Raw genomic sequence first — 27,125 nt, forward strand, 5'->3', positions numbered from 1 at the left:
GCATTGAAAGTGGTACACTACCGTATGCCTTTGTCAGATCTATAAAGACTATATGAGTTGAAAGGTTGTGGGCTAATCTTTTCTCGATAACTTGCTTTAGAGAGAATATACTGTCCATACAGGATCTGCCTGCACGAAAGCCATTCTGTTCTTCAACATCTGTGATCTCTTTTTCAATTTTGTTTTTTATTATTTTTCCATACAGTCTTGAGAGTGAATTTATGACACTTAGCCCCCTGTAGTTTGAACAATTCTTTCTATCTCCTTTTTTGTAGATGTTGTTAATATGTGCTTTTGTCCACTCCGGTGGTAAGTCGTGTCCATTATAGAATAAGGTGAAGACATACGCCAGTAATTCCCGTAATACTTGTGGGCTATGTTTTAATAATTCATTTGGTATACCTTGTGGTCCGCATGACTTCCGATTTTTTAGAGTTTGTATTGCATTCTTGACTTCCTATACATCAAATCAATAAGTCTTATTTGTCTGGTTAGTTTATTAACTAGTATGAAATCTGATCTATTGTGTATCACTTGTTGGTCTGTAAACACAATACGATCCCTATAATGTACTGTACTCTATTACATCTGAAAATATTGCGTTAGAATAAAAAAATGTGTGAAGATTCAAAGAGGAAGGGTCAATGTAAAAAGCTGTGTGGATCAATTTCTAACTAGTACATCCTAAGTTCGTCATAACTGGTATATATTGTGGAACAGTCGATATCCTTCGTGCTCGGTTACGCAAAACTAACCAATAATCTCGAAAAAAATGTTCGTTTTATCATTTTTCATATTACTTACTAAATAAAAAATATGCTCGTTCAAAAAATATATTTGCTAAATGACTCAATATACTCACTAATGTTGAAATAAAATAATTTTTAGAGCACATACTTTCCAAACACAGCACCTGCAATTGCGACTGCAAGAGATGCGACGAAATAGACCACGTTATAAGCGTTGTTCTGGCTGTAATCCGTCGTCGAATTCGTAGCTCGCATTTCCATTTGAAGCTGCCGGATCTGATCCCTTAGCGTCTGGTTTTCCAACTTCAGAAACGATTCTTGTTCCTTCTTAATGTCCTGAAGAAGTTCCTGAGCCACATTGTCGATTTCACTGGAAGTATTGATCGGTGTAGACACCAATTTTGGAGAAAAGTCCTGGCGGTCTTCGTTCTTTTCCTCCGTTAAGTTAAAGACACATCTCAGTTTGGTGTCCATGAGATGCGCCGGTATTATATTCTTCCATATTTGCTCCATATTTACATCTCCTGGTGGAGCGTACGCACTTTGGACCATGAATTTGTGCATGGTCGTATCAACGGCATCGTCAGATGGTTGAAAAGAAATTGTTATTTGACGTTTCTCGTTAGCATTGATAGTTCCAGAAGGAGGTCTTACACAGTACATTCTTGGAGCTGTTGTTTTGATTTTAAATATCACTCTTTTGTCTGAAGGGTTCGCTAGAATCAGAGTGGAGGTGACTGGTTCATCGTATCGACCTTTAAAAACCAACTCATTGGGGGGGTCTATTTCTAGAACTTGCTCTAGTTTGGACGACATTAGTATGAAAACATACTATTGATAAAAAACTGTAATAAGAATTTGTCAAATTGACAGTTGTGTATATAAAATGACACTTGAAATGATGTCTAGCAAAATGTCGATGATTTATCAAATTATGGATTAGTATTGGCTGTTTAAAGTCTCATGTGTTTAGTTTTGTTTAGGGTGTTTATAGTTTGTTTCCACTCCATTGGTAGCATATCATGCATCTAGAGTTTTGAATTATCGATGTGAGTGTCTCAAAGAAATGTGTTTATTTGTGGCAAATAATGATACGACGGCAAATTATGATACGAGGAAGATTTTGAAGACTGTGAAAAAAAAAAATGGGAGTGACTTATCTTAAGCTTCTGGTTCACATATTGTCCAGTGATTCTCACTAATCCACTTGATTTTTCCCTAAACTAAACAGGTTACGGTAACGGTTCAAAGACAACTGAACGAAAATTTAGTTTGGGAAAATGTCGGTGAAAATGTCGATGAGGGCTTAAAAAGAATTTAAAGGGAGCTCAAAGCTAAAAAAAGGCTTGGTGGCTTGGATTTGATGGAGCAACGGCGACTAACAAAAAACAACGAAACACTTTATAAAAGCATACAAAAAGAAATTCGATGTAAAATACGAGAAGCGAATAGTCAACATCTAGCCAAACAGTGTCATGAAATACACTTAAAGAACTTAGATACGACACGTTTAACAAAGGTGAAAGAAGCGGCTAGTACCTTCAATAAGGGACAAACTGCACTACTACATGATGAACATGGTAAAATAATATTGGAGGACACACTTAAAGAATTGGAAATTTACATTACGAACCTATTCGAAGACGATAGGATTAGTTCACGTCTGGATATTTCTAACTATGACGGACCCCTAATAACACGTTCTGAGGTAATAGAAGTATCAAAAGGTAATACAATCATCAAAAAATGGCAAAGCGATAGGCCCTGATGAAATTCCAAGTGAAATAGTCCAGGACGAATAAGGACTTGTTTGAAGAACTTGTGAGATTGGTATGGTATTAATACAAGCATGGTATTTAGGGTGGAAGCGAATAAAATTAAGATAGCTATGCTGGTTACCAACATTCTGAAAGGGCGTGGTAAGAAGAAAGAAACAGATTACTAATTTTCTCCTACTATTTTGCCTTGTTTTTACCAAACATTGTCGACAAAACTCACCAGGCAAAATTTCTCAAAAAATTTGCTACGTTGGTGGTACATTATTACTTTTATGTTGCTGTGTTAATTCACGCAACAGAGAACTCAAGAACTATACAATTTTTTTCCTGTATATATAGAATGTTTTGTCTACATTTTTGATTTAATTATATTAAATAAACACCACGCAATTGATGCTTCTCAATTATAAACACAAACAATTTCTGTCATTTCGCACTTACCCTCGAACACCTTACGAAAACATTAACCCTAAAAATTATCGCCCGAAATAAAGGAACCAAACAAGTCTTTAACCTAACAAACACACCTTATTTTTTATTTGTTGACTACTTGATGACTCTGTGTTCCTTCTAAAAATGTAAATACACAGTACTTAAGTCGAAAAAAAGTTTTTCGGATGTTTACCAACCCTAGAAACGTGGTAGAGCTTGTGCGGCGATTCTTAGCATTCGGAATAAATAAAATGGAGAAGAGGTTTATTTACCAGGGCCGGATTATAATGCTTTCGTTATAAAGGAAAAATTAATATGTCGCATCTAACCTCATTTCTTACAGACATAATCAATTTTGCCTCTTAAATTATGTGATGTAAAAAGAATTTTTTCCGTCGACCGTCCATTTATGATCAATTTTAACACCCTCAAAATCATTGATTAATGACCCCCATTAATGAATGATTTTCTATTAATGAACGCTTTCATTATAGGCAACACAACATACATTGCTTGCATAAATTAATTAAACGCTCTGTGATTGGCAGTGACCTGTGGTGTAAGCAACCAAACATATACCTATTTATATTCCCACTAAAAAATTAATTTAAAATGAAGTAGCCGCTGTTAGTACTATCTGTAATTGTATGTCATTATTTACTTTATTGTTTAAAATTCTGTGTATTTGAAAAATCAAAGGATGTATATTGACGAAGAGTTTAATTTAACTCCACCAGAATTTAACTTCTTCTCTCACCGAATTTACAGAGGTCCAAGAAGACTTAAATATAAATTTGTCAAAATGCTATACCGCAGATAATCATTTATCAATATCTTTCTTTAATTTCAGTAATTGTACCATTTCGAATATTAATGTTTACTATAATAAAACTACCACTAAGGAATAAAGTCAATGAAAGCTGAAAAATTGTTGTTTATCGTTAAGTAAATAAATATTTAAACTAAGATATCTTTATTTCTGAAAAGTACGGTCGACGGAAAAGTTTTGTAATGAACACGTGAATTAAAATGGCGATTAACAATCTCTAACATTAACGCGCTCGCTTCGCTCACGCGTTAAAATATCTCAATTGTTAATCGCCCTTATTAATACACTTGTTGGTTAAATAACTATTAATTTTCTCATTAAAATGTCTTCTCCAATTTAGAAAAAGATTCCCAATGTAATGCATTTTCCAAAATGTTTTACTTAATTTGTTAAGTCTTGATGATGTAAATTGTTTCTTTGTTTTGTCCTGTCTTTTTTTATCCAATGATCTCACAATTTTAGTTATTAACAACCAAAGTCTCAAATTTCGAGGCTCCAGTTAATTTTTTCATGTAAAAATGAAAAATCATGTACAGCTGGTTCCTAAAAAATACGACTGATACGACTCTTAATTTTTTTTTAATGGCTTTGGATTATTGATCCATTCAGCCACGATATATAATAAATACTGTTTGCTACAATATTAAATAGACGGATACTATATACAATGCGCACATATACACACTTATGCACGCACATACATATATAGGTATTGTTAAATAAAAATAAAAAAAATACAAAAAGGAAGTGGAAACATTAAATTGACCTCTATTTATAGCTTCATTCAGGGCCCTAACCAACTTAAATAAGAAATATACAAATAATAATAAATGCTAATACTAATACTAAATACTAATAAATAGTAATCTTTTTTCACAGCGCTAAGATCTTCTAAGATTTCTTTTTTTAATTTTATTTATATTTTTTTTTTCTATTTTTTCCTTTTTTATCTTTTTTTCTCTGTTTTTCCTTTTTTTCGTTTTTTTTTTAAATAACCATTTTCATATTTGATCTTTTTAAGCAGTGTATTTGATTGGTCTGACATTATATTATATTTATTATGACAGACAAATAATAAAATAAACAAACAAGAAACAATTACATATATGTTAATTCATAAATTGTAATAATTATTAAGGTCTAAATTTTGAGATTATTTTGAATTCCCACATTTTATAAAGAGTATATATATGATAGTTTTTACATAACATAGGGTTGTTGTTATTATTTTTATTATTAATAAGGAATACAACAAACGACTTAACTCAACAATATATTAAAGCAAGAATTGTAACCAAATTAGAAAATAACTGGGCACTATCAGATGCAGCAAAACATTTTAACATAAGCAGAACCACAGTTTTTCTATTAACTAAAAATGGAGGGAACAAGAAACTCTCGAAAGAAAGCGAGGATCTGGAAGACCAAAACAATACTAAATTTAGGTATGTAAAAATAAAATTAATATTTTTTAATATATTTATCAGCATTGATAATAGCTTGTAGTCTTCGGTCCATCTGCGTGAAAGGAACTATGAAATTGTCTTCTTCAGTGAGCTCTTCCCAAACCTGTTGTATACCGTGCCACAGCTCTTCAGCATTTTGAGGTATAAAATTACGCCGATACAACCGTTTTATAATAACCCCCCATACACTCTTGATTGGGTTTAAATCTAGACTGTAGCTGGGCCATGGTAAGGTTTCGATATTGTTATTCTGCAGCCACTGGTTTATTATATTTGTAGTGTGAACAGGACAATTGGAGTCTTGTTCGAGGATACAATTATTTTCGGGATACAACTGGGAAACATGATATTTTGTAGAATATTCAGATAAGTCTGCCCAACAAACCTTCCATCAATACGTTATACCATTCCCATTCCTATAGATGAAATCCATTCTATATACCCCAATTTTGCCCTTTTTAGAACATTGAAAAATTTTCTCATCTGTAAATATTACCCTATCCCAAAAATCTTGATTTTGTAGTTGATGAGTTAAAGCAAATATAAGTCTTGATTGCTTCTGTTGTGGTGTAAGAGCTTCTTTTTTTTTGCTGGTACCTAAGACGCGATGCTTTAATTCTGCGCCAAGTTGTTGTCTTTCTTCCCGAAAACTGTGACATAATTCTTGCAGTTTTCGCATCTTAAAAAGCATTCTCTTCTAATCTCTCCAAAAGCGTACGATCTTCATGAGCGGCAGATATTTTTGGTCTTCCAGAACCTTTCGAGAGTTTCTTGTTCTCTCCATCTTTTATTAATATTAAAAACTGTTGTTTTGCTTACGTTAAAATGGTTCTCTACGGCAGATAGTGACCAACCATCTTCTAATTTCGTTACAATCCTTGCCTTTAGTTCTTTGCTAGTATGTGGAGCCATTTTTTGAGATTAAACAGAATAAGTTATCTGACAAATTTTAAGATTTGGCAGTGACAGTGACAGTATGTAAATAATAAGTATTTATCCTTGAAAATACACTGCTCAATTTTCTACAAAATACGCTTTAAGAGTCGTATAAGTTTTTTTAGGAACCAGCTGTACATGATACATGTACTTAGCTATCCACATTATATTATTTGCCACTGAACCTCTGAAAATTATACAAACAAGCTGAATTTTGCTGAGAATGTCTATTGTTGGACCCCAAAAAAGATGAAAAAAGTTTGCCACTCCTATTCCCGGGCTTCTCCTAAAAGGTAGGGAGAAAAACCGAAAAAATTAATTTACCAAGAAGCAGTACGCTGTAAAAATAAACGCTTGAAGCGACCGGCGATTTTGAATGATGCGAGCGAAATCAGTTTTTGAGATAAAATTTGTATTAATTCGACGGTAAAAATTCAATATCTTTTGATCAGAGTATCCTATCGACAAAAATCAAAGTTAGTCTTAAAGGAGAAAAGCGCAGCTTTCGTTTACATTTTTTGCATTTTGCCACAAATTAAGATTACATTAAATTCTAAAACAGAAAAAAACACTTAACAATAAAAGACCAACGCTAATTCACAAGGACAATAAAACAGGTTAAAATGGAAGAACTTTTTCTTTAATAGGGTAAATATTGGATTTTATATTTTTATTATAGAATGTTGTGAGTCACGTTGGAATTGGCTAGAATCTAAAATCTTTCTTTTCTATGTTTACCTATTTTTCGAATGAATCCATTACAATTATAATTAAATCTGGCATAATAGCTTCACATTCTTCTTTTATTACTCTCTCAAAATGATCAATGAGTCGAATTGATCTCTTTTGAAACTTTTTGTTAAGTTAAGTAGCTTTTGTTAAGTAGCTCTACAAAAGAAGACCAGAGGGATAAGGTCTGGAAATCTCGGAGGCCAAAGAAATCACTTATACCTCTCTATCAATCTACCTTAAAAAGTATGTAGGACAACATCTCGAACATTTTTTAACAATGAGATGTTGATGTATCATTTTGGTACCATATTTCTTGTTCCAGTTAATGACAGGCAATCAAGAAAATCAGAAAATTGATTATTTAAAAAAAATGTAGGTATTTTTCTGCATTCAGACTATTTCTGTTGTCCAACAATTCTGTTAACATAATATTTTTGTCAGCATAAATGCCTCATGATATATTTGTTGTAAAAGGATTAACATCGCCACCATCGACAATACCATTAGATGTAAAAGTTGTCTGGTCATAGAAAATTATGTGTCTTGTCATAAATCTGATTCGTCTTGGATAGAAGTATTAAATTCGAACATTCGCTCTACATCCCTTTCTTTTAAAGTATTAGCCAGTTGGGAATATATATTTAAAAAAAAAGTACTATAATTATGTAAATTTCTCCGTGGAGTCCTACCCTGCGCATCAAAATCTACCTTTTACCCATATATCTACCTGCCGGATTAGGCTTTCAGTATTTGCCAAGTGGCTGGGGTTGTTCTTAGACCAAAATGGCTTAAGACGACGTTTGCTAGCATAGAGATTTTTAATTTAGATCATATAGCTTGTATTAGAGCAAAATCTACATGTTACATTTTTGAAGAATATTGCTTTCATAAAAATAAATCATAAGTTTTAAAAAAATGCTTATTTGTATCAAATCACCAACATTTTGTAACTGGTTTTTTGCTATTCTTCAACAATTTCTGACGTTCGGTTCTAAGTATTCTTTTCGTTGCTGCTGTATCTTCTCTCGTTTGTATCACATATTTCATCATTGGTTTCATATGATTGATATAGACGTACTTTCCCAACTAATCTCATGTAGTCTTCCAGAGATCCTTTACATACTTACATGTAAAGATTTCGTCCTAGATGTTGATATTTTCATATTATATGTCTCGGCAGCTGTTTTGAATGTTTGTACCATCCGCTGTAAGTTACCTTCGTTGTCTGAGATCAGGATCGCGTCGTCCACATAACAAAAGTTTTTGATTTGTTTTCTGGCTAGCTTGTAATTGTGGTATAGTCGGCACGTTTTTCGGCGAGAATGCGCAAAAATCTATTTATGTATAGTTAAATTATTAAATAAATTTTATGTAGTATTATGTAATAATAACATATTCAAATACGTGATAATATGGATGTTATCAATGGTATTTCTTTTAAGAACGATCTTGGTATAATTGCGGCTTGAATGACCTAAGAATTTGTCTAGGCGGCGATTATCTGGCGGTCTTAAAGCGCGTGGCGATCTTAAAGGGCGTGTATCTTTACAGATTGAGTACTATATAGTGTCTAGTGTACTGAGTATTCAAATCTTATCATTTTAAGTATAAAAACAAGCCAAGCCAAGCTGGGTCATGGAAAGCAGTAGAAATTAATAACAGTAAAAGACAAGAAGTAACAAGGATTCAGCGAAAACCTGGAAAAATGTAATAAATATCATGTAATCGGATGGAAAATTGAATATATGAAGTATAAATCAAGATTATATATATATTTCTAGGGTTATCAAGCCCTAGAAATTAAAAGGACACAATTGTCATGGGCTGGTTTTGGTAAGTTGAGCTTCATTTTAAAAGAATCCCAATACACTTAAAACGAAAAACCTATGACACTTGTATACTACCAGTTGCAACTTATGGATTAGAAACTATGGCAATATCAAGAAAAATGGCAGAACAATTAAGAGTGACTCAACGGGCCATGGAGAGGGCCATGTTAAATATAAGCCTCAGAGACAAAATTCCTAACACCGAAATACGTAGAAGAACTAAAGTAACCGACATCATGGAAAAAATAGCGACATTGAGATGGCAATGGGTAGCACATGTAGCAAGACAAGACACCAACAGATGGTCTCATAAAGTGACATTCTGGAGACCTCGAGAAACAAAAAGAAGCGTGGGAAGACCCAAAAAGAGATGGATAGACGATAGAACAGCTGTAGCTGGAAAGCAGTGGATGAGAATTGCAAAATTTAGAAAAGCGTGGAAGCAATTGGAGGAGGCCTATGTCCAACAATGGATAAATAAAGGCTGAAGAAGAACTCGTCGGATTGTAAGTTAAATTTTTATTGTACCTATTTAGATTTTATATCCAGTAGGTACTTCTATATAGCAGATAAATTCTTGTGTACTGTACATTTTTACTGTATTTTACTGTTATAATACAGTCGATTTTTTTGCTAATTACTTAATATTTAAATAAGTTAAGCAATTGCTTCCCCTTAAAATATGAAAATATATTAATTCCAATGGTTCTTTAACACTTGTAACCTCTTAAAACAATTACCAAATGATCATTTTGTAAGTGTGTTGATTAAACGCCAATCAGTAGCCCCTTATTAAAAAAAAAAAGATCATCGAACGATATAATCCCCGACAAAACAATAATTGCCCTCCTATACCAACACAAAAGTGCACAACACTTGTCGACGACATCGAGAGGGAAGAGCCCCAAAACAAAAGAACGCAAGATCGGTTTGTAAAGAGTGAAAGGGTTTCTTTGTCACTCAATATTGGTGGGAAGCGAATTTTTAGGTATATTAAATTACTCCCCCATGTTGAGATTGTTCAATATACCCGTAGACAGTATACTTTTTAGCTGTCATAATAAGACGGTTAAAGTTGAATGGAAGATCTTGAATAGTGATGCGGTAATTAATTACCACAAAATATGTAGTCGATAAACGGCATCAACGAAGTTGATAGCAAATTGTCTTTTCCTCACTAACGGGAAGATAATAGGTTATTAGATGCTATTATTGATAATTGCTGTAAAGGTATAGAATATTCAACATCAAATCTTTCTTTATTGGTATGGAGTCATGGATTAGGAAATTTTAAATTTGGAAACCCTAGTGTAAGACGCAAAATATTTGCGTAATGCAAAAGATAAATTGTAGGTGTTCGTTTCTCAAGATCTGAACAGGGGTAATGGGTTAGAAACTAACGTTTTAGAGCTCCTTAAATCATTCAAAAGTGTTCGTATGATTTTTTAATAAAATTTATTTATGGACACAAACATTTCTTGTCCAGTATTGCTTTTGATGTCTATTGTTAAATGAGTCTCTTTTGGGTCACTTGTCATCAAATTTTTACCTTATATTTTAGTGTGAAGACGTAATTTGCTGAGTGTACCTTCGGCTTCACTTCGTTAACAAAGATAATATGTCATTTCTTCACATTTTAATTATAAAAAATATATATAGTCGATAAATTCCAAAAATATTATCCTTTTCGAACCTGATAAGGTCCTTGTAAAATTTCCACAAGTGGTTATGATGGGAATCTTTTGAAACAGCTATCTTAATTATCATTTATCAGACTCGGTCTGTGCATACATATTCTCTCCATTAACACCCCGTAAACTAAGATCCTTGTCATCGAGTGCTAAATGTAACACATCATCTTCCTTTGCAATTTAAGATAAGGCGGAATTTATTGGTCCATAACAAGTCAATGGCGTATCATATATGAAGGCTGTGAGGATTCAATGGCGTTACATTTGTACAAATATTTCATCAAATATTTTCGTAATTTCGTCAAAACAACATTTCCACAAGGAATCTACGTTCCTGTATTTGGCTGTATACCATATATTAAAAAATTAATTAAAATCCTTTGTAAAAGGCATATATTTAAAAACCCAAACGGGCTGTGTTAGACAAAACGTTTTCGGAATTCATCATTCCATCATCGGTGTCTAGGAGTACATGAATGTAGCCACTAAATTTATGGGTAAAAACCCGTTAACAAATAATTAGTTACATTTGTTCGACATTATATCTTATAAATAATTAGGATGTTAAAGTTACCGTTGGATTAGGTAACATGGCGACATATGACTCCACGTTGAAGTCCTGAGACGGTGTGTCTACGAGGACTTTATGTATGAGTTGCTTCCATAAAGTTCTCGTAGACACACCGTCTCAGGACTTGCAACTTCAACGTGGAGTCATATGTCGCCATGTTACCTAATCCAACGGTAACTTTAACATCCTAATTATTTATAAGATATAATGTCGAACAAATGTAACTAATTATTTGTTAACGGGTTTTTACCCATAAATTTAGTGGCTACATTCATGTACTCCTAGACACCGATGATGGAATGATGAATTCCGAAAACGTTTTGTCTAACACAGCTTGTTTGGGTTTTTAAATATATACCTTTTACAAAGGATTTTAATTTTAATTTTAATTAAAACAACATTTATTGTGTTTATATCAAATTAGTCAAAAAAACAAGACATATAAAGAACACTATTCTTAAACACTAGAAAATTTCGACCAGAATGAGAAAAAGGTTCTAAATACTTTTACTTATAAAAGCAGATTCGGTATCAATTCATCTATTTCAAGCGCTTTATTTCTGCATTCACTCACAAAGAAAACTTATCTTCTTCTTTAAGTTCCATCTTCTATCGAAGGTTAGAAATCATCATGGCTATGCGGACTCTGTTGACTGCCGCTCTAAATAGTTCTGCACTACTGCATTCAAACCATTCCCTTAAGTTCTTAAGCCACAATATTCTTCGTCTTCCCACATTTCGCTTTCCTCGAATTTTGCCTTGCATAATAAGCTGCAATAATGAGTATTTTTGCCCTCTCAATAACATGGCCTAAGTACTCAAACTTTCTTCTTTTGATAGTTCTTCTGTAGCACCAAATTCAAAGGAGGCCAACTTATTTAGATACACTTGTTTTAATGTCCATGCTTCCAAGCCATATAGAGTAGTGAATAACTTCTTCTTCTTCTTCTTCTTCAAGTGCCCTATCCATTGCGAACGTTGGCTATCAACATGGCAATTCTGATCTTGTTTGCGGCGCTTCTGAATAGTTCGACCGATGTGAGCCCGAACCACTTCCGCAGATTTTGGAGCCACGAGTGTCTTCTCCTGCCTGGCCCTCGCTTACTGTCTACTTTCCCCTGGACAATCAATTGCATTAGACGGTACTTATCGTGTCTCAATATGTGGCCTAGATATTCAAGCTTTCTTTGTTTGATTGTGCTTACGATTTCTTTCTCCTTTCCGATTCTTTGGAGTACCTCTATGTTGGTGACATGTTCGGTCCAGGATATACGAGTAATGCGTCAGTACACCCACATTTCGAATGCTTCTAGTTTTCTCGTGAGCGTCTCTGTCAGCGTCCAGGCCTCCATACCATATAGTAAGATCGGAAAAATTTAGAATTTAACTAGACGTAGTTTTAACGGAAGGGACAAATCCTTGCTTATGAGGAGCTTTTTCATATTGTTAAATGCTGCTCTAGCTCGTTCTATTCTCGCCTTAATTTCTGTGGCCTGTTCTCAATTTGCATTTACGTTGGTGCCAAGGTACACATAAGATTCTACATGGTCGATTAGTATGTTACTTATCCGTAATTGTCGAGCAGGTTGTTGCTTTTTGCTTATCAGCATCAACTTTGTCTTCTTGAAGTTGAGGCTCAGGCCGTATTGCTCACTAACTGAATAAACTCTTTCCATTACCTGTTGTAATTCATCTATGGTACTGGCAAGGATCACAAGGTATTGTTCTATTTCCCTGCATTCGTTGGAAAACCATTTTTCTTTGGCTTCTCGAATTTTCGTTCTTATGATTTTGTGGATCTGCTGGTATTTTTCTGCATTTTTATTCTTGAATTTACGTCTTTCATCCATCATATTCATTATCTTATCAGACATCCATTCTTTCGAATTATCATATCAGTCGACGTTTGGGGAGCTTGAAGAGTGTATTACTTAACACAGCAGGTTATATTCCTGGCAGAAGAATATAAGTCTATCACCTCTATCGTTTCTCTCCCCTAGGCCGAAGTTTCCCACTCATTCACCTTGCCTCTGCCAACCTTTGCATTGAAATCTCCCATCACTATTGTTATTCATATTTTTTTGTCATTTTCATCAGGCTTCCCAGTTGTTCGTAGAATTCTTCGCTGGTTGCCTCATCTTTATCTGAAGTTGACGCGTATACCTGTAATATATTAATATCCACCGGTGTTGCTCGAATGATGCACATGCTATTTGTAGGTATCCACACTCTCAATTACAGTATCCTCAACAATCAGTTGGATGTTTGCATCTGCTGATTTAGTCATGATCATGCATTCGGTTTGTTTTCAATTTCTTCCTAAGTCCGTATTCATGACAGCATTTATTAAGTCGTTGCATTACGTTCTGTAAATTATTGTTGTTATACGTCATTATTACTGTCTCTATTGATAGATATACCTTCTATTGAATCTGAGAGCCCTTCTTTAAATACCGCTTCACTGTAGATATTGAAGAGTAGTGGTGACAGCACGCGATCCTGTCGAACTACTCTCTGTATTTTGATGTCTCGGGTGTTCTGGTTGTCAACTCTTACCTCATTAAAGCTATTGTTCTGTGATCTGAGCAGGATATTGCACTTGACTTTTTGGGTATTGCCACAAAGGTCGATGGCAGCCATTGACTGGGGATTGTGGAGGTCTGATACATTAGATTAAAGAGTTCAACCATTATATCAATAACATCTTCATCAATGAGTTTTAATAATTAGATGGGCACATCATCTGGTCCGGTAGCTTTGCCTCTTTTGTGTTTTTGATGGCATAGATGTCTTCTTCCCGTAATATTGGTGGTCCGGTATCCTCCGTGGTTTCTAATGATAGTTCTTCTCTTTCACCATAAAAATAGCTTTTGGATGTAATTGGTCCAGTGATAAATCTGTCCTCCATATCAGTAATAATATCCCCTTTGTCATTTTTTAGGATATTCGTTCTTGTGCTTTTTCTAGAACCTGTCTCTTTGATTTTTTGGTGTAAATTAAAGCTATCATACTTATCAAACCTCTCTTTTGCCTCGCGAATTTTCTTTCTGGTGTTTCTGAATTTCTTCTGTATTTATTCAGGTCTTTTGCTTTATGTTTTCTTCGTTCTTCCATAAGATCAAAAATGTCTACTGTCATCCAAGGTTTTGTTTTTTCCCACGTGGTTTAAGGGGTTTCTTTTCCAACTGACACAAGAGCATGTCGAATTTTTTCCCATTCTTGGTCAATAGTTATTTCTGCATTATCTACCATACTTTAAATTGTAACATCCTCGTTGCCCTTTTGGTACGTCACTGTTGGCAATATCATAAATAATATCACACCATAGTATTTCTTAAATACTGGTTCCAATCTATGAAATGACTTTCAACAGCAAGTTAGTGAGATAAGAGTGTACTGATTGAAAGTCCAGTTGAGTTTATAGTTCCAGATATTTTCACGTTTAACACATGTGGAATGCAATTACTTATGATTTGTACAACTAGATATTATAAACTCAAGATGTCTCTGATGCAGCACAGTTTGAAGTGTCATTAAAAAAATGTGAAGACAAACACGGTGAAATAATTTCTATATTATTTATTTTTCCCCGTTTAACAGCGAAGAATTTGAAGAAAATTTTAAAGTAAATATAAAAATACCATTTTATAAAGGGATTCTTCGTTTTGTTCTTTTACAAATTCGATCGCACTTTCTCATTATTTAAAAATGTCTTCAGGTAAACCACTATTTTAATACAAATATTATCATGTGACAAATTAAAATATATTTAGGCGTTTTACTGTTAATATTATTTTTAATATTATTTTTAATAATATTATATAATTATTTTTTTATAGTTATGATAATAATGTTAAATATATTCAAATATGGAATCTCCGAATCCCAAAACAGGTGTACCTCAAATTTTGTAAAATTATGACTAGCAATTTACGAGATAATTGGTCGTTTCCAGACTTTTGGGCCACTCTGTATATAGGCTGCTACTAAGTATTCAGATCTGTCTGTGATAAATTATAATACACATAAAACAATTCACATATTTCTAAGTGAAATATGTGAATATAAAAGTTCATAGGAAAAAAATTACAATAAAAAAATTCTTAACCATAGAAAAAAATAAAATAAGCAAAATTTTTGTTCGTGAGTGTATTTTACATCAAGTTTTTCTTTACATTACCATAAGCAAACTCTTTCTCCACACCCTATATAATTTACATGTATTTTACATCATAAATGAATAATATTATAACTATATTATCAACATTACAAACAATGATCCCGCAATTATTTAAATTTTATTATATATTGTCTATAAATAACGGTTTCTTAATCTCTTTTTTAATTTGTTAATTAAATACTTATAGGTTATGAAAGCATCAGCATACAATTTTTACATTTTCCTTATATACGGCAGAAGTTTGGCTAAAAGTTGTATCTTATTCATCAAAATAGTCAGATTGTGGTTAAAAAGAATTCAAATGTGCCAAATAAAAAGAACGTAATGGCGAGAAACTTCGAAACGGCGCTAGTACGTCTTGATTAATCTAAAAGATAAGAATCTGAAGACGAGAAGACAAGATCCATCCAATTATTCGAATTACGTAACCGCCAATGCGGCACAGCACACTCTGCCTTTAGCTCCAACACACGGAAGAATTGAGCCGAATGACATTTTGTGGAATTCATTTATTTTAAATAGCAACTGTTCGTCTGGTCACGAGTTCTATAGATGCAAAATATTTGAACAGGAACTTCATGTGGCTCAGTAGCCCAGAGATATAAAACAGAATTTTTGCTAATTAATACAGTAATAAAGTTATGCTAATTCATCCATTTTTTTTTCGTATATTTTTATTTATTAACAATTTAAATTACACATGGCTGATATGAAAAATTTTCGTCTTTAGACGAAAAGAAATCCATTATATTATCAATAAACTGAACAGAGATTCTAGTTTATCGAAAAAACAATGGTAAACGTTTTTTGGTACATTTGTTAATTAATAAACGTAAAAAGAGGTAAAAATTTGAAAATGGAATAAATTGTTAATATCATTTGCAAAAACGAGTTTACAACTTTCAATTTTTGACTTCAAAAGAAGGCTTTTGTAGTAGACATAATATGTGATAAAAATCTCAACTATGTAGACCAAGAAAGACCAAAAACATCAAAGACAATCAATTTCGTTGGAAACGAAAATTGCAATTTTAGATCGCTTAGGAAAAGGAGAAGGATCTACGGCAATTGGAAAATATTTTAATTTATAAATAGGCGAATCAACTATAAGAACAATTAAGAAGAATGTGGTTGCTGTAAGAAACTCTATAATTTCTGCTACAAAATTAAGCGCCAAATTTTCATCTTACTGAAGGGATGTATTGCAATTTGGGGCGTAGGAAATTTCGACACTAAGCAGGTAGCGACTAAAATTTAATGGCAATTTTCGACACCAGCCCCAATTCCCGTTTTTATCTTACAGGTATATTCGACACCAAATAAATATAGCTGCGACATAAATAAAATACCATAATTAATTAATTTATTTATTTTAATAAAAGGAATGTGCATTTTATTTCTTTATAACTATAATAATATCTAAATATAATACAACTAGTACCTAATTTTTGTACATTTTACCGTTAATATACTTGTATACAATGATTTATTTGCTATTATAGGAATGATAAGATACAGCTTTTATAAAATCTAACCTACGTATTTGTTGGGATCGTAGTTTATCCATCATTTTCTCCAAAAATACCAATTTAGGCTTAACAGTAGTATCTTTGATTTTTGCTGGTATATGTAAACTATTTATTTTGACATAAGTGTCTACTTGAAATTCTTTTAACTTTTCAATAAAAATAAAAATAGAAGGATGTGTTGAATAAAAAGAAGAATTAAATCTCGAATGAAAGGATTCACAGGCATTTATTGTGGTCCTCGCAATAGACGGATTCTGATTAGATCATATGTGTGGTGGAAATAGAGCGCTATCGAAAATGTAATTTTCCAGTAAATAATCTGCATATATATCAAGTGTTGCGTTTATAGATTTATATGACATTAAATCATAAAGAAAGCATTCTTCAACTTCTGCTGGATTTAAATAAGTTAAACCAAACGTATGCCTTAACCATTTTCCAATTTCTGAATTTGTATCCTTATATTCTTGTACCAAACCCAAAGATTGAATTTTTTTAAACCAGTTTTGGTGTAAGTGAAAACGGCATCCACTAATTTTTGCATTGGGCCACATATACAATAAAGCACAGTGAATTGCTTTTTCAAAGTCCACAAATATTTCAGTTGGCTCTAATGATAATTGAAATGTTTCAAAAATCTTAGACCTTAATAAAGAAAATAAATTTTTGTATGTCATTGACAATTTGTCCTTTACCAAAACAGTATGCTAAAGGAACATAATGTCCATTTTCCAAGCCATGTATAGTAAATAATTGTAGAAAATATTTGGTACTGTATGAAAATGTACCATCCATATACAAAGTTTTTAATTTACACAACAAACGAATATTTGTCTCGCATGAAAATACAATTACATTTAATTCAGGATGATTTAAAAACAAAAAACTTTCATTGCGACAGGTTTTAGGAGAATAATTACTAACCGCGTTATGGACTTCTGATATGCTTCTTGGTAACGGACCTGGTAACAGTTTACGACGACAGTTGTAAATGTTCTTTCTTATGCTAGCTATGTCAGGAACCGTCAGCAAATTGGCATCACACTCAGCAACAGCAGTTCTTGTAATTTTGGCAGGCTTTTCCGATATGTCCTCTTGGGCTTTTCTTTTACATGCATTGGTTACCATCTTTACTTCAAGCTTTTTTCGATCGGCTTCATGATTATGTACCAAATCACTTCTTGTGATGGTGAGGTCCTCACAGCCTATTGTAAACACTTTTGCGGAACACTTAGTGTTTCTTTGGATGCAGCGCCAAAATATCTCGCCGCTTTTTAACACTTTCTGTTTAGAGAACGAATGATGCTCCACCACTAATAAATCTCGACCACGGGAACTTTTTATCAAACTCATTTTTTAAATATCCGTATACGTGCACAAGTCAACGTCAAACAAGAAATAAATTACAACTGAAATAATTTAGTCACAAGTACACAAGTGCCACGCCCCCCGCCGTGACAATAAATATTGGGAAAACCCGCTTGTCCTGCTTGGGTGCAAATGTCCATCGCCGCTAATTACCTACCTACCTGCTTTACGCCGCGGTGTCGAAATTTCCTATAATAAAATTTGACCCTTCGACCCTTTGGATTGAGGAACTAATTCAAAGAAAAGTTCGTGTAAGTGGTTATTTAATCCAGGAAAAAGCTCTTCAGTTTTATGAGTTAATGAAACAGTCAGAGGGACCAACTTTCATCATTTATATATTATTTCATAATATCAAGATCACAGGAGAGAGTGCTATAGCAGATAAAGCAGCAGCAAAAATATTGCCACAGGAGCTAACGAAAATTATTAAAGGTGGGGACTATTGTGCCGATCAAGTATTAGGAAAAAAATGCCGATTAGGAAAAAATGCCTAACTGTACTTACATCGCAAAGGTGGAAAAATGAAAAAACATCAAAAAACTGCAAGTGGGCATAAAGCAAATAAAGATCGAGTAACATTATTACATACTTTGTAGCAATACATCAGGAGATATAATGTTGAAACTGCTCTTAATAAATAAATATCTTAAACCACTTGCTTTAAAATTCAAATATTTACTTTACAAGTAAAACAAGAAAAAGCAGTTAGAAAATTGATAGAAAAACATCATGATTGCTTTTTTTAATGTAATCATTCTTATACATTGCCACTGTTACATTTCCCTTGTCACTAACAATGTGAATTTCTGGATGTAATTTTAAAAATTGTTTGCACTCATTGTAAATTGTGTTCAAAAGTGTCCTTCTTTACTTGTTTTGTGTAGAAAGTTAGTGATATATTCTATATTCCAGTTCTGACATCTAAGTTAATGAACATTTTTAAAAATGTTAGTGGCTTAAAAATTGCAACTAAGAATGTGAAAACGGTATCGACAGTTGTACACAAAGACGAAGGATCCTTTCACAATACAGGAGTCATCGAATGTTGTGTATTCTATACCGTGTGTCAATTGTAAAAACGTGTATATCGGAGAATCATCTCGTAATTTTCACAGTAGAGTGATCTCACATCGCAGCGACATAAAAAAAAATAAATGCATGTGCGCTGACAGAACATGCATTAACGTTAAAACATGAATTTAATTTCGAGGATTCCTGTATTTTGGCAAAAGAAAAAAACCATTCAAAACGTGTTCCCTTGGAAATGTGTTTCATAAAATCCAATACGTCTTGTGTAAATAAAAAGTCTGACATAGATAAACTGAGCAACATTTATTGTTATTTACTGACAAAACATCAAAAATAAAATAAAGATTTACTTTTACATATACACACCATAATACACCTGCATGCAAAACATGTTACATACCATTAAGACAGGTTAAATATACTACTTCCATTAATAAAACATGAAGAACACCTAATTACATTTTAATCATACTATTTTGGTTTTTTCTTTCTGTTCTCTATGGATCAGTTAAAACACACCATTAAAAGATGTCACAAACGAAGTTTTACTATCATTAACTAAATTTTAAAATGTATTTTGTTCATTATTTTATATGTTATATTTTATATGTGTGTTATTAATGTTGAGTGTCATAGCTTTATATAAATAATCTCAACGACTAGTAAGTTGCACTGACAATTTGTGATATATTGTAAATATTTACACATTCTTCTAATTACAGTGTCTTGAAAAAGGAATAAAACAATTCCGAAAGCTCGACCAAAAGTCAAAAGAGTGTTTCTGTAACATCCCGGCCAAACTTTCTGACTGCAGCCTTAATAAGCTGTGTTGTTTGTTTATATCGACAGTCACTAATAACAAGTAAAAACGTCTCAATTTTAGTTTTTATATTAAGTATGTGAAATGAAAAATAAAATCTTGTACTTACACTCGCATTTTAAAGGATTTTCTATGCCTTTTGAGTAAAATTGTGTCCACTTTTCCATATTATTTACTGGTATTTAGTATTTAACCTTTAGTATCGCGATCTTACATTGTTTATAATAAAAAAATGTCGTTTAGTCTTTTGCATATTTTTTTTATTACATATTGTTATCATCAAATGTATCAAAATCAGTTGTTAGATAACTGTATCAAAGAGTATCACGAAACATGCTTTTTATTCTCTGGAAAACAGCATTTCTGGTCTAAACAGCATGTGTGAAATCGTCATATAACAAGAATTCGCGGACTTTAGTATAGTTGTAAAATGGAAAAATATTTCCTAGAAAACCTTTGAAACCAAAACGTATGAATGCTATAATTAAGGGTAAATAAGATCACCTGTATCCACTAATTTGATTTTTAAACAGACTTTGTTCATACCCCACTCAAAATGAAGTCTACGCTACTGACAAAAACGTACCCTACCAAGGCTACTTTCATCCCTTTATACACATAAAGTCTTCATCTATCAATAATTCTACTACTTTTGCGTATATTCATTTACGTATATATTTACGTTATGAACGTGGGAAAGTATACAAAACGCACTTTTTGTCGATTGAACCGAGCAAGAACAAGATGAGTGAAGTCTGAAAAACTGGTAACAGTATCAACGCGACAGAGACGGAGAGAGGTAGACGATAATAAGAAAACAGGATGCAGATGGAACTTCGTTATACTATAAAATGATCTTTTTAACATTAATTTAAGTATTAAGTGGCACATCTCATGAATTTTAAACATAAGGCAGCGGCCAACGTTTGTTTTAATTGCCATTGCTTTCTTGGTTTTGTTCGAAAAAACATTGCTTTTATCAGGTTACGTCACACTAAGTGTTTTAAAACGATTCGATTTGTAAAACGAATTAAAAACATTTTATTTACTCGTATACTAACAGTGGAAGCTTTTTTTCAGTTCGAAATAGGCTATATCGAGGGGTTCGAGCGAAAACCCGATAACTAACAAAATATTTTACTTTAAAATCGTCATAGGAAGTTGTTTCAAATATTAGTTAAAGCCAAACAGTAGAGAATTTAATGTTTAGTTAGAATAATTTATTTTTAGTTTAACTTATTAAAAGGTATTTACAAAAAAAAGTAAAACATTTGATTTTATTGGGTTTTATTTTTAATTTTGTTAATTATAAAACAAAAATAAACTGTATTTTATTCAAATAAAACAAATAATAATCTACATTCTTTTTAGGAAATTAAAAGGTAATATCTTCTTCCGATTCTTCTCCCATCATTATGTCTGGAATTCGATCTACGACATTATTCCCTATTTTTAAACTTAATATCCAATCATGCAGCTCTTCCGGAAAAATGTTTTCTTGGCACATCTTCATTAAATCTTTTTTTTTTGCTTCGCTTATTTAAAGAGTACTTTTGTATAACTTTGGTAAATTACCCGGAGTTGGTAAGTCTAGGGTTGCTTTTTGGGATAAAATTTGTTTTGGCCTTTTAGACCGTGGAGTAGGAGTTTTTTTTGAATTCAAACCAATATCTTCTGATATGTTTAAACACTTTAATTCTTCTGAGAGATCGTAGTTGAAAAAATTTTCCTTCTTTCACCTTTAATATATTTTAGTCTCTTGATTTTTAACCACTGCAGAGTATTACCGTCAGAATCTACTGTTCTGTTTTGCAATATATTTGCTGCAAGTGACTTTAAATCTAAAAATTCATTATATTTTATTTCTTTTACCTTGTATGGGCCTATATTATGTTTCACATTGTCTACTGTCTTCATTTTCTGTTTTCTTGCTGTTTGAAATATATTTTTCCAGTCATTCATGCAAGTTACATTTACATGTTTACTTGCATATTCTATTGCCTAGTGCATAGAATTCACTTCCATATAAGCATGTCCTGCTTCTAAGAACTTTTGTTCTATAATTTCCAATTGGTCAATATTTTGTACGATCCACAACAGCAGTACGGCTATAAACTGATTACGGTTTTGACCGCCACAAGTATCTGAAAAAATTTTTACATGCTTAACCTCAGGTCTTAAGCATTCACTTAAATAGTAATACATACAAGTTCCGATTTCAGAACTATCCTTTTTGCCATTGATTTCATTCCAGCACCAGCAATAGGCGTTATTGGGTAACGGTGATTCCCAAATAGTAAGATTGTATACTACCAATTTTCTACGATAGTATAATTGACTAATAGATCCTTTGGGTATTTGTAAAATTGCTTGTAAATCCAATGTTACAGACATAAATGTCTTGTCTTTATTTGCTTTGTCTTTATCTATTCTTTTAGCGGCCTGACAAATTTCGTTTCTTTTTCTATGTTCTTCGTAGATTATTTCAAGTTTTTTTCTCTGCTCTAGATCAGCCTTAGCATATTTGGCACAGATAAGACACTGGTCCTTTTTGGATGTGAAAAAACTCAGATTATACTCTTCACAAAAAATAGATCGATATTTACGTAAAGCAACAAGGTCTCGATTATTTTCGATGCAGATATCTAAGTAAAGCTGGTACATTTTTTTGATATTTAGAGTGGGATCTCTAAAGTATTTTCTAATGGTATCCTTTCGGGTATAATGAGATTCCATAACCGGAAAGGATTCAATATGACTTTTAACAAATAGAACATCTTCAGCCTTTGTTTTGTTAACTGGTTCCTGTTTTCCGCGATTGTCTTCTTTAGAATAGCAACCAGTAGAATCACTGTTAGCTACAGCATTTATTATAACATCTGGGGATATACACAGCGTTTTTGTAAAAAACTTTTGGCACACTGGAATCCGTTCGTTGTTAGCTAGTGGAAAGAAACATTTCTTGCTAAATTTTCGTTCCTTTCTTTTGGAAGTTTTAAGGACAAGTCTAGTCCTAATTTTGTTTTACAGTTGTATTGTGCAAAGTAAAATTTTTTCTATATTTAAAATCTAGACTCCAGTAATTTCTACAGAGTTTGTTTCTGTAATCTTCAGAAAACTTTTCAGTACACTTAAATTTACATTTATCACAATTGACTTGCTGGGGTATCTTGGGAGCTCTGATTTTGTTTTTCGTTATATATGTGCTCCCTTCTGACCGTCTTTTTTTTCGCAATATTCAATTTCCATTCAGCGGGATTACTTTTACGCCACCTTTTTGGCTTTGTTACCTTACGCAGTACTGTTTCTAAAATACCTTCAATTATTAATGTCATAGATGATGTAGACGTCTCAGAGTATAAAGTTTTCTTACGTTGAACTTTTTTTGGTTTACGAGATCATTTTCAGATACACCAATATCTTCAGAATCCAAAAATGACTCTGTGCAGTAGTTTGGATCCACGTCGGAATAATCACCTCCAAATAAAGAAGTAGTATCGTCAACTTAAATCAAACTATACTTTCGTTAGAGAACGCAACGTCCGTTTTCATGTCCAGACATGAGTGAACTAATCAGAACTACCGACCCAAAAAGGTAAATCATTGTACTTCGTGTAACCTAAAATTAATTTACTGGGTTTTCGCAGGACAAAAATGTGCTGAAATTTAATAAAGTATCATAGTATAAAATTCTTTATTGGATTTTCGCATGAATATATTTTGTTAAAATTAACAGCTTTGTAATCTTCATATCCGATAAATGTATTTATATGTTTTTAAAATCTTAACTTGTGATTTTCTTTTAAAAAGAAAGCAGTTAAGTTGTTCTAGCTTATTTTTCCTAGAACTGATTCTATAGTTCAGACATTTATTATGAATTTCAATTTCCGATAAAATTAATTATCTGTTTTTAACTCAGAAATATTTCTAATAAAATTAGTAACTTTACACAGGAAAAGAAGATAAATGATTCTACCGGATTTTCATATTATAAATATGTTTCCTTCAAAGTATTTTTATTATAATTGGTTTAAAATGAGTGTAGAGTAATAAATCATGAAGTGTCATAAAATTTGCCTGAATTTCGGTGTCGTCATGGGCGTAGGCAAATGGACGGATGTCAACTTCGTCGTCAAAAATTGATGTACCTCAAAATATCATATTTTGGATATTTTGTGATAACCAATTTTATTTAATTTTTCGATTAACTTATTCTTCAAACTCGTATTCCATTATATGGTCATTAAAGCTAATTACATTTTTATTTATAAAAACAAATTCACTTCCTTACTGAACGAATAAAAGCATTAGAAGAAACTGATAAGGGTATGACGCACCTCCTAATATTACTAAGAACTAAAATAAATCAACATGAAGACTAATAACGCGTAATGAGGTTTTACTTACACTTTCATTATAATCCCTCTTTTATTTTATTATTATCATTCGACATTCGACATTCGAGTTAGTAATTGTTACTACACCAATTAAACGTACAGTAATATTGTGATATAGAAATAGTGAAAAAGTTATAAAATGGCGACATTTACTCCAAAGAAAAGAGGTGTAAAAAATTCTCCGCTATCTGTTAGTGAAAAAGTTATAATTTTAAATGTATATGATTGCATAAAACACGATCACCCTAGTTTGTCTGTGCAAGAAAGTGTTGAGCGATGTGCCCGAATGACTGGAATTGGACAGTCCACGATTTTTAAATTATTGCGAGTGTTACGATAAATATACTGGCCTAACTTTTATGACTAATTATTCTGTTTTATTGTAGAAATTTCGGTGGAAGTCTAGAACCAAAATTATGGTGAATGAGCCGGCTAAGCTTCTCGATCTTTCGATGCTGTTCTAGTATATCAGGATTTCGTATATAAATACATTTTTATATGGAGGGCCAGTTAATAAAGAAGATTCGCGCTCGCGATATTTTTGTTACGCTCGTCTAAATAAATTATGTGTATTATTTAGTGAGAAATAAACTTATATAAATTATCGTGCCTTTTAATAAATTAAAGTAGGAACAATATAATAAATTAGTAAAGACATTATAAATTAAAGACATAACAATTAATAAATTCACAACAAATGGTGTCAGAGTGAGATCGAACATAAATTAGACTTATAATAATAATACAAGTGAATATAAAATAAATTGTGAAAATGGCTACGATTTATGAGCTGACAGTGACTAATTTAAGAAGACATCTTGAAGACAGAGAATTAGCTTCTACCGGAAAAAAGGCTGAGTTAGTCCAACGACTAAAGAACGCTTTGCTAGAAGAAGGACTAGATCCAGAGACTTATATATTTGAAGACAAACATGATGCTGTCCTCTCGTCGATTTCGAAAATTTCTGGTGACATCGCATCATTAGAGAACAAAGTTTCCGGCGACATCGCTTCATTGGAAGACAAAGTTTCTAACGAGATTTCTTCGCTGGAAAGCAAAGTCCTTGCTAATATCTCTTTGGAAATCTCTAAAGTCACTTCTGAGATGTCTGCCCTGGACGATAGAATATCTTCGTTAAAAAACCAAGTTGCTGCCGATATGTTGGCCTTCGAAGAAAAGATATGGAAAGAGATGGAAAAGAAGCTGGAGGAAACAGGGACAGCAGAGAGAGGAAACAATCCAATTACAGTGGAGACAAAAGAAGACGAGACGAAATGTAAGTTGGAAACACGACCGAAATTTGAAGGAAGTGGAGGTTCTGTCCATGTGAAAGTCCCAACTTTCGACGGAAAATCATCATGGAACAACTACATGAAACAGTTCGAATCAGCCGCAAGAGCAAATGGATGGTCTGAAAAAGAAAAGGCTGTAAACCTGACTATCGCTCTTCGAGGAGATGCCTTAGATGTGCTTCAGACCATAGCCGTAGAGGAGACCGATGATTTCGAACAACTGAAGAAGAGGTTAAATATGCGATATGGCCACGAACATTTGGAGCATGTATATCAGTCGCAGCTTAAAAATCGTAGACAGAAGAAAGATGAGGCTCTTCAAGAATATGAGGTAGATATTGCCAGATTAGTACGATATGCTTATCCAACAGCTCCCGAAGACATGATGGAAAAATTGGCCGTTCAAACGTTTATTGATGGTCTTCGTGATCATGAAATGCAGAGAACACTGCGATTAGCTCGTCACAAGACGCTGGTTGATGTCCTATCCGCCGCCCTCGAATACGAGTCAGCTACGCAGGCCTCTGGCGGGTACAGTAAAGTTAGGACTGTAAAAGAGGAAGGAGATGAAGATAAACTTGACCAGCTCGTTAATATGATGAAAAGCATGACATACAAGAAAACGAAGACCATCAGATGCTGGAATTGTGGCGAAATAGGACACGTACGAAGCTCCTGTAAGCACCCTAGGTACGACGCAAATCAAGAAACTCACCATCAGGAAAACTAGAACGGGTCAGCCTTAGGGGGGCAGCTTCGACCCAGAACTTTTCCAAAGACCCTCTCATACTAATAGCTTCTTTGAAATGTCTTGAAGATAGTGTATATGTAGATGGAGACATAAATGGTAAAAAGCATACGTTGTTGGTGGATACCGGAGCGACCAGAACCATTATACGCCCGACAGTTATAAACAGCCGAAAGAAACTGTTACCAACGAGGTTACGACTTCGGACCGCTACAGGTGAAAATGCCAACATTCATGGAGAAATCCAGGTACAATTGGGAATTGGGGCAGAAAAGTTTGTCCATACTGTTATAGTTGCTGACATCGAAGAGGATGTTATATTAGGAATGGACGTAATGAATATGCATGGATTCCAATTGGATTTTAAGAATAAGGTAATCAAAGTTGGCAACGAGGAGGTATTTCTCCATCCACATAATGACAACACTGTGCAAGCAGCCATTACAGAAGATACAGTCGTGCCTGCGAGAAGCGAAACGATCATAGTAGCGCGACTACAGGGAATTGTAGACGAAGGGAGACCTGTTATGATGGAGCCTTGGAACCACGACGATGAGGTTGGCCGTGGAATCATAATTGGAAAGGAATTGGTGACTTCGGCTAAAGAAATTCCTGTGAGACTTATCAATGTCAACGACTACCCAGTGACCATAAAGAAAGAGACAAAAGTAGGAACTTGTGTACCTGTGACATCCATAATTCGTCAGGCGACAACATCTGATAATTCCAACGACAAATTCGACCAAAT

At 33.2% G+C, this 27,125-nt stretch overlaps 1 protein-coding gene and 1 pseudogene across 2 annotated transcripts in view; one reads left to right on the forward strand and one right to left on the reverse strand.

Annotated features, from left to right (window-relative positions):
• Nucleotides 1-27,125, forward strand: part of N (neurogenic locus Notch protein) — a 367,839-nt gene that overhangs the window by 129,025 nt on the left and 211,689 nt on the right. The window lies entirely within an intron of this gene.
• Nucleotides 826-1,638, reverse strand: LOC140440325 (vesicle-associated membrane protein-associated protein A pseudogene; annotated as a pseudogene).

This window comes from Diabrotica undecimpunctata, chromosome 4 (genome assembly GCF_040954645.1).
Source record: "Diabrotica undecimpunctata isolate CICGRU chromosome 4, icDiaUnde3, whole genome shotgun sequence".
NCBI classification, from domain to species: Eukaryota; Metazoa; Arthropoda; class Insecta; order Coleoptera; family Chrysomelidae; genus Diabrotica; species Diabrotica undecimpunctata.